This window comes from Chamaea fasciata, unplaced genomic scaffold (genome assembly GCF_029207755.1).
Source record: "Chamaea fasciata isolate MVZ Bird 193981 ecotype frontalis unplaced genomic scaffold, bChaFas1.0.hap1 SCAF_3, whole genome shotgun sequence".
Classification (NCBI taxonomy): Eukaryota; Metazoa; Chordata; class Aves; order Passeriformes; family Sylviidae; genus Chamaea; species Chamaea fasciata.
The window spans coordinates 17,730,506-17,744,367 of NW_027094088.1; the positions used below are offsets into that span (position 1 = coordinate 17,730,506).

The 13,862-nt window shown below is 37.4% G+C and overlaps 1 protein-coding gene across 3 annotated transcripts in view; it reads right to left on the bottom strand.

Moving 5' to 3' along the window:
• DISP1 (dispatched RND transporter family member 1) overlaps positions 1 to 13,862 on the bottom strand; it is an 87,285-nt gene that overhangs the window by 16,826 nt on the left and 56,597 nt on the right. The window lies entirely within an intron of this gene.

Consider the following 13,862-nt stretch of genomic DNA (forward strand, 5'->3'; position numbering starts at 1 on the left):
CTTAATCTACCAAATAGAAATGAAATTTGCTGTTCTTCAAAGTAGTAAGAGTTGTTTACTACTAAAACAAAGGATTTGCTCCTTTCAGCCACAAGGAATTTGGAGAAAAGCAGAATAACCAATCTGTATTTGCAGAGTAACTCAAGGATTAAGGAAAGGTAAAGACAAAGATTCTCTGTTGAATGCAGCCACAAAAGATTAAATTTATAAAGTGTCACCAACCTTCAGACTAGATGCACAAATCTGACTTCCAGAAGTACTGAACATCCTCAATTTTCCAACTGATGCTAAAAACTTCTGGTACCACTACAACAGACTCACCAGCAGCCAGAATGTAAAGAAACCCAACTGAACTGAGTTCTGAAATTACTGTCAACACTAAATTCCCCGAGGCTGAAAAGAAGTTGCGGCAGGCTTGGGGGACTGCTCGTTGTCTGGTCTACAGCCTCAACCCCAAAACCAACTTTTCCCAGCTCAGGCTAGAATGGAGGATAAGAAACCAGGTACTGAAGTCAAAACTCACTCAACTTGAATCTTTAGTAAGCACCAACAGGACTCTGGATGAAGAGAAATGCTTAAACAGACAGTCCCTTTTATGAACCAAGGCAGAGCACACGCTGAATGTGCCTTCACAACTGTACAGAAAAGGGGACAAAGCCACAGTGGCGGGAATAACAATTTTTTAAACTGCAGCATGAACTCCTGGGTTTACAGATGGGAGAGAAATATAAACAGACATATTTACTGTCAGTAGGGTGATTCAAACATGAATTTCTAGCTTTCATTTGTAAAGATCTGAATTTCCATATATATACAGGCACTGCTTTTGTCTCTGCCATAATGGACTCTGCTGTGAGTAACAGTATCAGACAATGCTTTGGCACAAGGAGAGCCACCCAACCACAATGATTAGTACAGGCTTTGTATTTATGTTGACTTGTATAAAGGTTTCTATGACAATTTCAGTTTATATTAGCAGATAAAATTGTTTTCTTCTGCATGGGGGCTACTTTAAAATGAAATTTGCCTAATTTGGTTTACACAAAGTGGGTAAAAATAACAACACAATCATTCGTCATCCTCCCACTGTCCCATCAAAACCAAACTACATTTCCCTCTGTTTCCTCCACCTGCAAAATATATTCAGTGTTGAACAAATGATGATGATTAAGTTCTTCAAAGTTAAAGAGGGTTAAAGGTCACACCTGCTATCAAACTGTTTTGTTTTGAAAAGCATGCACTGAAAAAACCTGGGTACACCCGGGTGCATTCCAGCAGTGTAACCAATCCCTTGCAGCTGTTGTGATGACTCTATTATATTGGTCAATAGGAAAAGCTATCCCTGAAAACGATGCCCCAAAATTCTTTAGTTATGCTTCAAAATACAGAAATGCATGGCAAAACCAGACCTTTCCCACTTAATTAATGTTGCTGTATCTAATTTTTGAAGTATTACACTTTCATTGAGCCAGTTTAAATAACACCATCGGCTTCCAAAGGAAAAAAAGGGTGGACAAAAGAGTCCTCATCAGTTTTCACAAGAAAGAAATGGTGAATTCCACTCTTCTGCTGGGACAAAAGCCAAGTTGATCTGTGTATTAAATTACCTTTGTACTTGGTTCTCACAAATTTGATAGCAAAAAGTGACAATCACAGTTGTTTGTGACAAGACCAGCACAACCAAGCTACTGCACAAACTGCAGTCACTGATCAAAATCTAATAAACACTTTGCACCAAGAAGGGAAAAAGAAAAGAGGAAGAAAAGAACCAGGCTCTGTTCCAGCACAATTTACTGCGAGTGTCAGCCCCTGTTCAACATGCTTTGCTTCATCCTGTCCTTTCCAAGTGGCAAGTTTTGTCTGACCATCACACAATTAAGAAAAACATAAAGAAAAGATAAATAGATTGGTTAAAACCCCCAGATGTTTCTCAGAATGAAATGTATTTTGAATGCCCAGCATGCTTCTGTGTAACATGCTGAAAAGGAGGAATGGTGTCCTTAAAAAGGGCTGCTATAATATTAGCAATATCAGTTTACTCTAGGAAATAACTGAGTATCAGGAGGATTGATCAGCTTTGGACTGGACTGCTACAGCTCTAATTATTCACCTTTCCAGCCTAAATAAGCATAATAATAAGCATAATAATTAACCTCAGTGTTTCTACCAGTATTTTGACCAGTGAGGTAGTAGAAAACATTTGTTCCTTTGTGTACAAACCTACTCGAATAGGGGCAGTTCACAGGTACAAAAAATATGATTGCTTTACATATTTTTCAATCTGAGAAAGACAAGGACCAATGCTTGAGCTTCCTGGAGGGGAACACGCTGTGCCACATGGCAACATCCTGACTTTGGGTTCCCAGGGAAGTCAAAGTCTCCTTTTGATTACAGCACTGAATGAGTTTTCTCATGGAAGTTAATAGGGTAGCATGGTCCTAATTTCAGACATCACACTGGAAAACAAGCTTTAGGAAATCCTATGTATTATTAAATCTAGTCCATAACCTTCAAGTCACCTGGACATCACACGGCACAAAGCAATATTTCAAAACATGTTCCTCAGCATGGGACTTAATAAAAACACAATGGCTGATTTACTTCATATGCAGTGTGTTTCATTCCTCTAAAGCATTTCAGGGAAATACAAACCTGAATGTGTCAGAAGACAATAAAAGTATCTAGATATTCCAAGACATTCTTCTTCAGGCTTTCTTCACAAACCTCAGTTGTGAGAAATGTATAAATGTAAGCAACCCCTCGGCCTCACACACACCCCAAGGAATCAATGCTTGCTGCTTCCTTAGTGGGTGCAAGAAACCCTGGAGAATGTAGCCATGAAATAGAAAATTAGGAAAACAGGCTGTGTTTTGAAGCATACTTTGAAGAGTTTTCTAGCTGTTGTGACGCATCCATCATTTCAAAAAAGTGTTAAAAAGGCAGCTATCAATAACCTAAGAGATTGAAAGAGATATTAATATAATTTTAAATAGGAACATTGCTGCTTCCACTGACAGTAATGTCAGTTGGGATTTCTTTTTAGTCAGTTAAAAAGCATCAACCCATTCCAAATCATATCTTTGTATTAACTTATCCAAACACTACCTTCCTAAAATTCCTATTACAATTCTGGACACTGCCCTTGCTAAACATTTGATTTCTGATTTATGGAAATTCACTTAGCTGCAAATATTTTCTATTTCACCATGTGCAGATATAGAGACTGGAACTTGGATATAGAAGGGCTTTCCCTCTATTTTTCCTTGGAGAACCAAAAGCCAGTTAGACTTTAAGCTGAATTTAATGCCTACCAGCCTGACATGGGGCAGCACAAAGGCACTGCCTGCAATTGTGCCCTATTTTTAGGTGTAAGGAAACAACAAACAACACTGGACAAATGTGAAACTGTCAGTGTGGGTGTTTTTCCTCTGCTTCATTCCTGGGAGACAGGAGCTAAGGGAAGCAGAAGCTGCTCTCCCAGCAATGATATCGATCATTTTGGCGCTGAGCTGCACAAAAATTTGAAAATAAATGTACAGCTTACTGATATTTACCATAAAGGATTTACAGTATAGAATCATGGAATATCCTGAGATGGAAGGAACTCACCAGGATCACTGCAGTTCAGCTCCTGGCCCTGCACAGGACAACCAATTCATTTTGCACTCTTGCTTTCACTTAAAGATTCACTGGAGTCAAAAATGGTAGGTTGCAATAAATAGCTGTATTTTCTGAAAAAAAAAAGACTCTCCTGTGCAAGGATTATGAGGTGTTTAACCTCAATGCTTTACTTTGCCAGAGGGAAACTATTCCCTTTGTTGGTAGATCTGGTTACCAGAAGTGATAAAACATAGCTTTTGTCATTATTATACTCCTGGATAAGCTAAATCCCTGCAGGATAGAATGAGATATGCATCATATTGAACATTCTCCATCAGAACATACAATACAAACTAAATCCCTGCACAGGAAGAAAATCCTCATGTTTTCAGAATGTCATTGACCCAAGAGAACAATTTGAATTGCTCCTGAATATCAAGCTAGCTTTTGCTGTTATATCAGATATAACACCTATGTGCTTTATCACTTTAACAATCACTCAGACAACAAATCCAACAGATTAAGTTGCCAAAAAAGTTTTTATAAGCCTCCCAATTTATTTTTTTTGCTAGGATGAGCAGTTTTCCACTATTTCAATCATGGACTCGATCTAGATGTTTTTAGACATGCAGTGTTCATTGTATTTGTCTGCCCTTAGCTTTACTTGTTTACATCTCTAAGGAACAGGACAACCCACAGCAAAATGCGGACTGTAAAGGAGATAGAGAATTCAGTTTTCTGGTAAGTTGCTTTTTTAAGGTTTTCTTAAAATCAAGAAGAATGAAACCAATTTTCATGGGTTTCTTCCCCACATAAAATATCAAGGAATAATCCGAAAGGATTTTATATTTTTTAATGCCTACATTAGCAGGGTGAAATTATCTGAAACTAACTGCTATTTCATCCCATTAAAATGTGTGAAATGTCAATGTTGCAGCTTTTCTTTATGTTGTACACACAACTATTCTTTTGCTTGAAATGAAGCAAAATGCAACTTAGCAGACACTATTTGGCAACTGCATTAGATGTCAATTCACATTTTTACAGTTGAGACATCAAGCTTTTCTTGTGTTCTTAGCTACCTCTTCAATTCCAACTGAGCATCTGCTCTATTTTCACAGTTAGGAGCAAATAAGATTGCCTTTCTGTGAGGAAAGTAATTGTAAGAAAGGTTTTAACAATAGAATCATTGTCTGAGTGATTCTTGCTCTGCCTGATTTAAAATTTAGTATAAAACTAAATTTAGGACCTACAACATGCCCACTGGATAAAACCCCATAACCAGCATTTCACTCACTTCCTTTCTGCTATGAAATCAATATTAAACTTTATTAATGTATTCTGAAAAAGTAACAGGGAGTTTTGACATCTCTCTTCTGGCAACAGGGAAATATGTTTCCATCAAGGCACAAGAGATAGGAAAAAGTCAATGCAATCCTATTAGCATCCTAAATGTGTGTATTTTCATTTGGAAGTTCAGTAACAGTACTGGGAGGAATGTCCTAGGAAGATGGGTTGAGGCCTTTGGACTTGTCTAATTTGGAGACAAGGAAGCTGAGCAGTGGCCTCATTGCCCTCTACAGCTTCTTGAGGCAGTGAAGTGGAGAGGTGATCTCTTTTCCCTGCGATCCAGTGCTGGGACATGCAGGAAGAGTTCAAAGCTGAACCAGGGGATGTTTAGACTGTACATATCTTTATCTAGAAGGTGGTCAAACACCTGACCAGACCTTCTCAGGAAGGGCTGATGTTCCTGTCAGTGTTCAAGAGGCATTTGGACAATGCCTTTATCAAGATGCTTTAACTGGGTCAGCCTTGAATGTTCAGGCAGTTGGGTCAGGTGATCCTTGCAGGTCCCTTACAACTGAAATTATCTCTTTTATTCTAACCCTGTATAACTCATTACATGCTAAAATTAAAACTTCTATAAACTTATAACATACAGGTGATTTGAAATGGAAATGATACTATTATAATCATCTCCAAGGCCAAGGGGATTGTTGGGTTTTTCCCCCTCTCCTTTTCCTCACTGCTCCATAGGGATTTGTCCACATAAAAGCTCAGGATTTACTGACGAAGTCTTCAGTTTAAGGTTCATTAGAAACCCATTTTTGAAATACTGACTTCTAATGTCTTTACTCTTTCATCTTCAACAACTGACTAAATATTATCAACCACTAGGAACGCTGGCTCTTTTCCTTTATGGCACCTACTTGGTTCACTTGTCTTGAAAAGGAATTAAATCATCTTCTCTGCAGGAAAATCTGAGAGCACATGAAGGAGCCAAGTCATACAGATCCTCCAAACACTTTTCTTGTATTCTTCTTTCCCTAAACTTTTCTCCAACGAGTGTAGCCACTTTCAAACACTGCCCCAAAACTGTCAATAAGAAGATTGCCATCAAGCATACTTCAGCAAGATTCTTCCTGCTTTAAATGGCAAAGTTTATATACAATTTAAAGTATACACTTCTTCAAAAGGTTTAATTGAAGCTCTATATATATTCCTTAAACTTCTGAAGCACTGAAGGCAGGACCACATAAAGAATTGCCTGGCAAATTAAACAAAAGTTCTGAACTATTTAAAAAAAAAAAAAAAAGCTTAGTAAAATACCACCATGAATCATTATTTGAAAACAAGCCAACAGCTAATTTGGAGCAGACTAATATTATTTCAAGATCCTTCACAAGTCTAAAACCATTACTCTTTTCTCTTTTCTTGGTAATTACAGTGAAATTAATAGATATGTTCTGGGATTTAAATGATGACTAGAGTAGTTTTCAACATTTTTACTGGCAGAAAGTCCCTTCCTTAGAAATATTTTATTTCAAAGCTGTTTTTATTACACTTCCCAGTTGAATGGAGCAAGGCAAGGTCATGGCCACGTCTTGTATTTCTCTGACAGACAGGAAATTAACATGACCCAAGGAATCACAACATACACGGAAGAAAAACCCCACCTCATGGTACCAATGAGAATGAGAATGTCCAAGAGTGCCTATTTTTAAGATGGTATCTCTCCACACAAGCTGAAGTGCATGTTCTTATAGGCATTAATGACTGACATTAAGCACATGGAAGTTTGGCTCTGGAGTAGGAAAACTTGGAGTGTCATAAATCACACCTCAACTGGTACATGCTTCAGTCTTCCTTCCTGGGCAGATATAAAACTCTGCGCTTTTAAGTCACCAGGGGGTTCAGTTTTGCTCTCAGAAAAACTTTGACCAGAGAGCTTTTCTTAAGATAGACTAAAAGCATTTACAATTTCTCCAAATTATTCATCTAACTATGGGGACGAACAATAGTTTCTATCTTTCTGCATATTTAATCTCTTGCAGCAAATGAAAATATTGTTACTTAAGATCTTTGTTCTAAATTTAGTCAAGTATTTCTCTTCAGTGTTGAACTCCTGTTCCAATATCTGTGAATTTAGTCATTTAAAATGCCATAGCTTTCAAATGATATAAAACAAACGTGTATTAAACACAATTAATATATGTAAAAGGATTTAATACGTAATTGCACAAAGAAGGCTCTTTAGTTTTTGCTAGTGCTAATGAAAACTTGTACATATATAATCCAACATTATCTTCTGGATCTTCTGACATGAAATTTGTTTTGTACGCTCAGTAACAAGCAAGCAAAAAAGGTAATATTTACTGAACATTTAAGGTTTCTAGTATTGTATCTATGACCCCAAAAAAGCACTCTAGGATTGAACAAATTATAAAACACATTTAATATAATCAAAGCTGCTCAGCCAAATGTTTGTATAAGTTCATCCATTTGACAGAACTAACTAAACTTCCTACAAACTGGAAATGTAACGTAAGAATCTTGAGGCAAAGCATCCCATTAATATGCTAGAAAATATGGGAGAAGTGGCAGAAGTGATGCAAATAAGCTTTTCCAGTCCAGTACATAAATCTATTTACTATTTTACTAGAAAAGAACTAAAACACACTCTTGTTTGCAAATGGTGAGGCTAAACTGTCTGAAATATCATCAGGATTTCTACCTGTAACTTCCCTTACCTCCACTGATCTGTTAGTGGTACTATCTTATTTCTATTGTGCATTGATAGTCCAGGCTTTAAGAGATTTCTTTATTCAGTAGAATCTCACTGCAATTTTTGTGTAGTAAAATCAATGCTGAATTGCTCAGGTACCCTTCGTATTTCCCTCTTGCACTGTGTTTGGGGATTTGCTTTGTTTTGCTGTTCAAGCACCACTGACCAATTAAAAGCATGCACAACAATTATTATTCAGTCGGAGATGAAGACAACACTGAAATATCAGACAAGAAGAACAAGTGATTTTGGATGGAGTTAGAGACAGAGACAATGATGGTAACCCTCAAAGACCTTTCTAAAGGTGATCTTGATTATTCTGCACTTTCCCTCATCAGAAGGAAGACTCAAAACTTTTAAGCAGGAATAGGCAAATCCTTCAAAACCCATCTCTAAAAGAGTGATGAAAATCAGGTCATGCATAGTTTGGACTGTTGTTTGTTGTCTGGTGTGTCTTATTCACATCTGAAGTTTACTACAACCTCCTACTAAATTAAAAATATATGAAAACAACTATACATCATCAGAACATTCCAGCAAACTGACATAATTTTGGATGTTGTGGGTTCATTCTAAATGTACATAAATGCTCTATTTTAAAATCATCTCAAACCCCACACCAATTAGTCCTTTTCCAGAATGAGCACAGCTGATGCTGGTTTTCCAGTCAATTTAGTACAAAAGAAAGGAACCGTGTTTTTTACGGTTTCCCTCCCATTATCAGCTTTACATCTTCTAAAGGCAGCAGTTCAAAGGCCCAGCAGATTGCTGGTTACCAGTGAGCTCTTCTGTTGTTTAGGGAAAGGTGAGGGTTACCGGGCACGGGAAATTCATCTTCAAGCACACACGGGACCTGAATTCCCTAAGGAGCAGAATCTGCACAGCAAAATACAGCCAGGCTGGTACTGAGCTGCACTCAGACCAAAGCATGAACCTTCCAAGCACCACCTTCCTATGGCAAAAATGCTTGATTCCAAACAACCTGAAGTCTAGACAAACACTGATGTTTAATTAGTACAATTAAAAAGCCTGCAAAAATCCCTTGGACAGCCCAGAATGACAGGGGTTTTTGAAGTGTACTTAATACTTTCTTAGTCATGCTATTTCTAATTTGGTCAGCCACCAAATAATAAATGGCATTTTTATTTGTATTCTGGTGTCTGTGTGTCAGCCCTTTGCTTTCAGCTCCAGAAAGTGCAGCAAGCTGTTTGCACAGCCAACAATGCACAATATTTATCATGGGAAGAGTACATGAATTAATAAAACCAGAATAAAACTTTAAAGGTATCCCACTAGAGATCATGCAAGACTAAAATAAAAATGTATGAAAATGAAGAAGCACAGCTCAAATTAGACTGACATGAAAAATTAGTTCAAAGAAAGAAAAAGGACCATTTCATTTGGTCACAGGGAAAATCTACGTCTCCACATGTGTACAACAGAGAATCCCACATTTGGACTCAGATGGATGCATGAGATGGCTTCACATTCCTTTTCTTTTTTCTCAACTACATCAAAATCCCAAGTATGCCATTGGATTGTTAATGCTTCATAATAAGAAAGGAGAACTCCTATTCAGGCATAGAATAAATGGCTTAAATGAGAATAGAGCCATAATTTGTATTGTTTCAGGAACTCCTGATCTATATATCCTGAACCAAAAGATTTGCAACACCCTGAACACTGAATGAAATGATGGTAACAGCTTTTGCCTTTTAGTTGCTAAAGGTTGATAAAACATTTCAGAAATCCCACTTGCAGAAACCTGACCTAAAGGTTTCTTCTTAAAGATGCCTATTTTTAATCTTCCTAGGGGAAGGCAGAAAGGCTCCCTTATTAATTTTTAAATTGTTACATGCATATGTATTTTGTACAAAAGACATTAGTATACATATAAAAAGCGAAAACGAAAGTATCTTTTAATGCATCAAATAGAGCAGAAGCTAACAACTTTCAAAATAGGATAGGTTGTTAAAAAAGCTCAGTGGAAAAATTTCTGTGAACAGTTCATGTTGCTGAAATGAGGGTATTTGAAAATATTTTATACACATGTATATGCAAAATCAGCCCAGCAAGCCATGCAGAATGTACTAGATAACGATTATCCTTTTCCTGGAATCAAACAGGGAACTGTTTCATAACAAAGTCTTGTTATTAAGATTGGTATTTGGCAAACATTCCTTGCTTTTTGAAAAAACAGGAGATTTTTCTTTTTTCTGGTCCTAATCCTTATGCCAAATAACTAGAAGGAAAAATCTAAAATGGGTAAGAGGCAGCTGTACTGTTCTATCCTCACTTCACAGCATTTTCATTTTTACAGAGTTTTGTTTTACAGTATTAAATAAAGTGTAAGTATTCACATGTATCTGCAGTACTGTTTGAAACAGTGTGTGGCACAGAACTCTGAGACACAGCAGAACCCAGAATCCCAGAACCACCACATAAATCTGCAATGCCAAAACACTTCCAAAGAAGGTTTAAATCTAACTGAAAGCAAGATGTACAGTAAGTCTGGATGCTTTACCAGTTTCCTGACTCTGTTTTTTGCCTTCCTTAGAATATAAATTGGTCTAGCAAGCAAAAACTTTGAATCCAGCAATTTAAACTAACTAAGCTTTGGGAGCTAAAACCTCCAAAGTAGGCTGGTGGGGGATGAGGAACAATTCTTAAATTTTAGCCTAAGTAAGGATTCTGTGGGGCTTTAAACTGATTTTTCTGTTCCAGCTTGAGATGATTGCATGATCATAGAGAGATCATCCTACATATCCTTTCAGCCTTTTTTTTTTCCCCACAGATAATTCAGATTCTTTTTTAGAACAGTTTTCCTTACTTGTCTGCTTTAGTCAAAAGCATTAACAGTATAGTCTAAAAAAGTAAATAACAGTGGATGACATAAAACAGGTTCACCCTGAACGAAGAGCACTTGTTTGAATTTTTTGGTTTGATACTGCAAAAGTGCAAGCACTGCACACACGGGCAGTCTGAGCATTGTCCTTAGCAGCAGCACCAGCAGTTCCTTCACAGCTCCCTGACCTCTTCTGCCCTACCTTTCGTCTCTGAGTCCACAGACCTAAGTTTTCTAAATTTTACCACCAGAGAGATTCCAGCACAGTTGGCATCAAGATTAACAAGCATACAGGTAGCTTTTAACTGGTGTTTTCCCACTAAAAACTTCCCATATCTGTCTGAGGGAAGCAATCCAATTTGGTACCAGAGGTTCCACCACTGTTATTCCATGCCTCCCACTATGCTGAGACAACTTCCTGAATGATCTCCACACATCCTTCCTCTTCCTCTCCTGTTTACATGCATACATTCCTATATGAAGAAGAAGTTTTGAAAAATACCAGGAAAGATTGTAAGAGTTTTCTGGCTTTTTTAAAAAAATGGTATTATTTAGTTCTCCTAGAGAACTATACAACTGTTCACTATTTATTTTATCCTCCTTTCATCCCGCTAAGCATGCTACTGGGTTGCACAGTTTTAGTTTTCCCTAGGGACTCCTAACTCAAGTGCTTCAGGTCATTATGAATCAATCTTCATGCTTCTTTCACAGCCTTATTTGGTTGGTTTTCCCCACTTCTACTCCACCTTGGTGAAGGCTGCTGATAACTACAGAAGCAGGTGGCAGCACAGGAGGGGCAGTAGCTACATATCCTCCAGTGTGTCTAAGCCCCCAGGTTTCTTGAGATTCATAAGCACATTACAAGAAAAAAGGAAACTTCAGCATGAGCTCTGCAAAGGGGCAGGGTAAGGGAAAAAAACCACCATCCAACTGTACTGAAGAGAATTAAATGTGCCATGCTCCTACACAGGAAAATTTAGAAATGATTAGAAAGCAAATCGAACCCCCAGATAACTGCATTCTGATATGGAGAGATGGCTAGAATTTCCCAGGGAATGTTTATGTGGTCAAGATGGCCACTGAAAAAAAAGAGGTATGAACATGTTTACATGAGCTACTTCTTAAATATGGGCACAAAATAACACAAGAAACTTTACTCAAGATCTTCCAACCTCAGAAAAACACCTAAAAATCATCAGAATCATTACAACCAAATGTTGACCTCTTCTACCTACTTTTACAATAGAATTTTTTACCATGACCATGTTGCAAAACACCAACCACTAAAAATATTTTCTTTTATGCTACAGAACTTTTCCACCAACCTAAAAAAGTTAACAGTTGTCCGGACTCTCTTTACGGTGGATAGATGACATTTCCATGTAATTTAGTAAAACCTCAAAGCTGAACCCTCTACAAAATTCCAGATCCAGCCAGCTTTAAGAGGACAGGACAAGTGTGGCATTATTTCAATCTCTCTTTACTCACTTCAATCTGCAATGATATACCAGAGCCACATTCCTTTAATATTAGGTCACTGACAAATGTTAAGCCTTGGGCTTCAAAACCTGACAAAACCTGTTGTGCTGAAACAATTGGTTACCTGCCCAGAGCTGTAAGCATCAGTGATACAGTCTGCAAAGAGTGTTCACCCTGCTCCATCTAATCACATCTTTTCCCCCTTCTTAAAATTATAACAATATTTGAATGCATTTCTTAAAAATAGAAAGAAGCTAAATTAAGTGTAGTTTGACTACATACTGAATTTAACTAACATACTGTATGAGAACCTGCATTTTAAATAACCCTGTTGAAACATGCACATTTTATAAAGCTGGATGATTTCCAATGAACCTTGTAATAAAAATACCTGGAGAAGAAGCTGCTGTGCAGATTATAAGCTCAAATTGCAATAAAATTAAGAGTGCGGAACAATGATCACATTGAAATATCACACACCTAAGTGTTACTCTTCTGTTTACAAGAAGTTACCTGAGCACATAAAAAATGAATACACTTTTATCACCTCTCCTTTTTAGCACTGCCAAGTAGCTAGAAATGAGACAGTTTGCTTATTCCTCAGTGCACATCCATCTGCCTGCAATGCTGCATTCAGTTTTTACCATCACCCAACGTCTACATTGACAGTGGCCTCTCTGGGTGATAACTTCACAATGCAATGAGAGACTATGGTATTTAGATACCCCTTGTTCAGTGTGGAGAGAGAAAAGAAGTCTTTGGTTCCATGCTAAATGATAGCCAGATCAGTATACACTGTCCGTTAATGCAGCCATGGGCAGTTTAGAGAGTGAAAAGGCATGGAAGCAGCCCAGTAATCATTTGACAGGGATAGGCAGGGTATTCCAACAGACAGAGCTGATTAAATAAGTATAGGCGCTTTAAAGCTTGGATTGCATCGTTATTTTGACTGCTTGCAGCAAGACAAACCATTTATCATAAATCATTATTCATAATGTCTGTACATTTTTGTAGAAGTGCATGGTATGGCAATGAAGTGCAAGATGAAAAGCCAGCATCTTGGCTCAAGAGCCCCATCAGAGCAGTTCAAACAGTTTTTGTATCTGTGAAGTACGACAGAAAACATTATTTTATCATATCCAGAAGAAATTGTCACTGTTTTTATTTCTAGACTAAAACCAGAAACCCAGACTACGGATGGCATTTGTTCCCTTCCTCATGACTATGGAATACAGATGAAGTTTAACAGCCCTGCTGCATAGGAAGAAAAACAGTGAAATCAGTGCAACCACTCCAACAGTTTGAAAAGTATGACTGATCCTGCAATAATTCAACTTCCTGCATACCTTTGCATACAAAATTGTACAACATCTTTGCTTGACATTTAAACAAGTATGGGGTGGAAAAAAACACCTCTGATTGTAAGCAGTTCTGACAACTAAGATTTTTTCCATTTGTAAGTGGAATAACTGGCAGGAGAAAGCTGATTTGCGCTCCGTATTATCATCCCTATTTTCATCTGCTTTTACCTTAGGAGAAAAAAGCTTAATTCATTTTGAGTTTTTCCACATTACATGTTTTTCCCAGTCTGATATTTTTAGGAGTTTAAAATTAGTTCATATATTTCATCAAGACAAAATCACTGTAACTGACTAAGAAACACTTATAGCTCCAAGTTCTTGAACAAGGTTGCAGATGTTGGAGAACAGGGAGAAGGGTAGTTTTTAATGCTCCTATGAAAATTCACCCCTTTTAGCCCACCTGCAACTCAGAGAAAATAATAACCTTGTTTAAAAGCTTCGAAGCTTCTTCCTTCAATGGGAAACTTGGTTTTTAGAAATTGCCTCTTAGACTGACTGATTTTACCCAGGA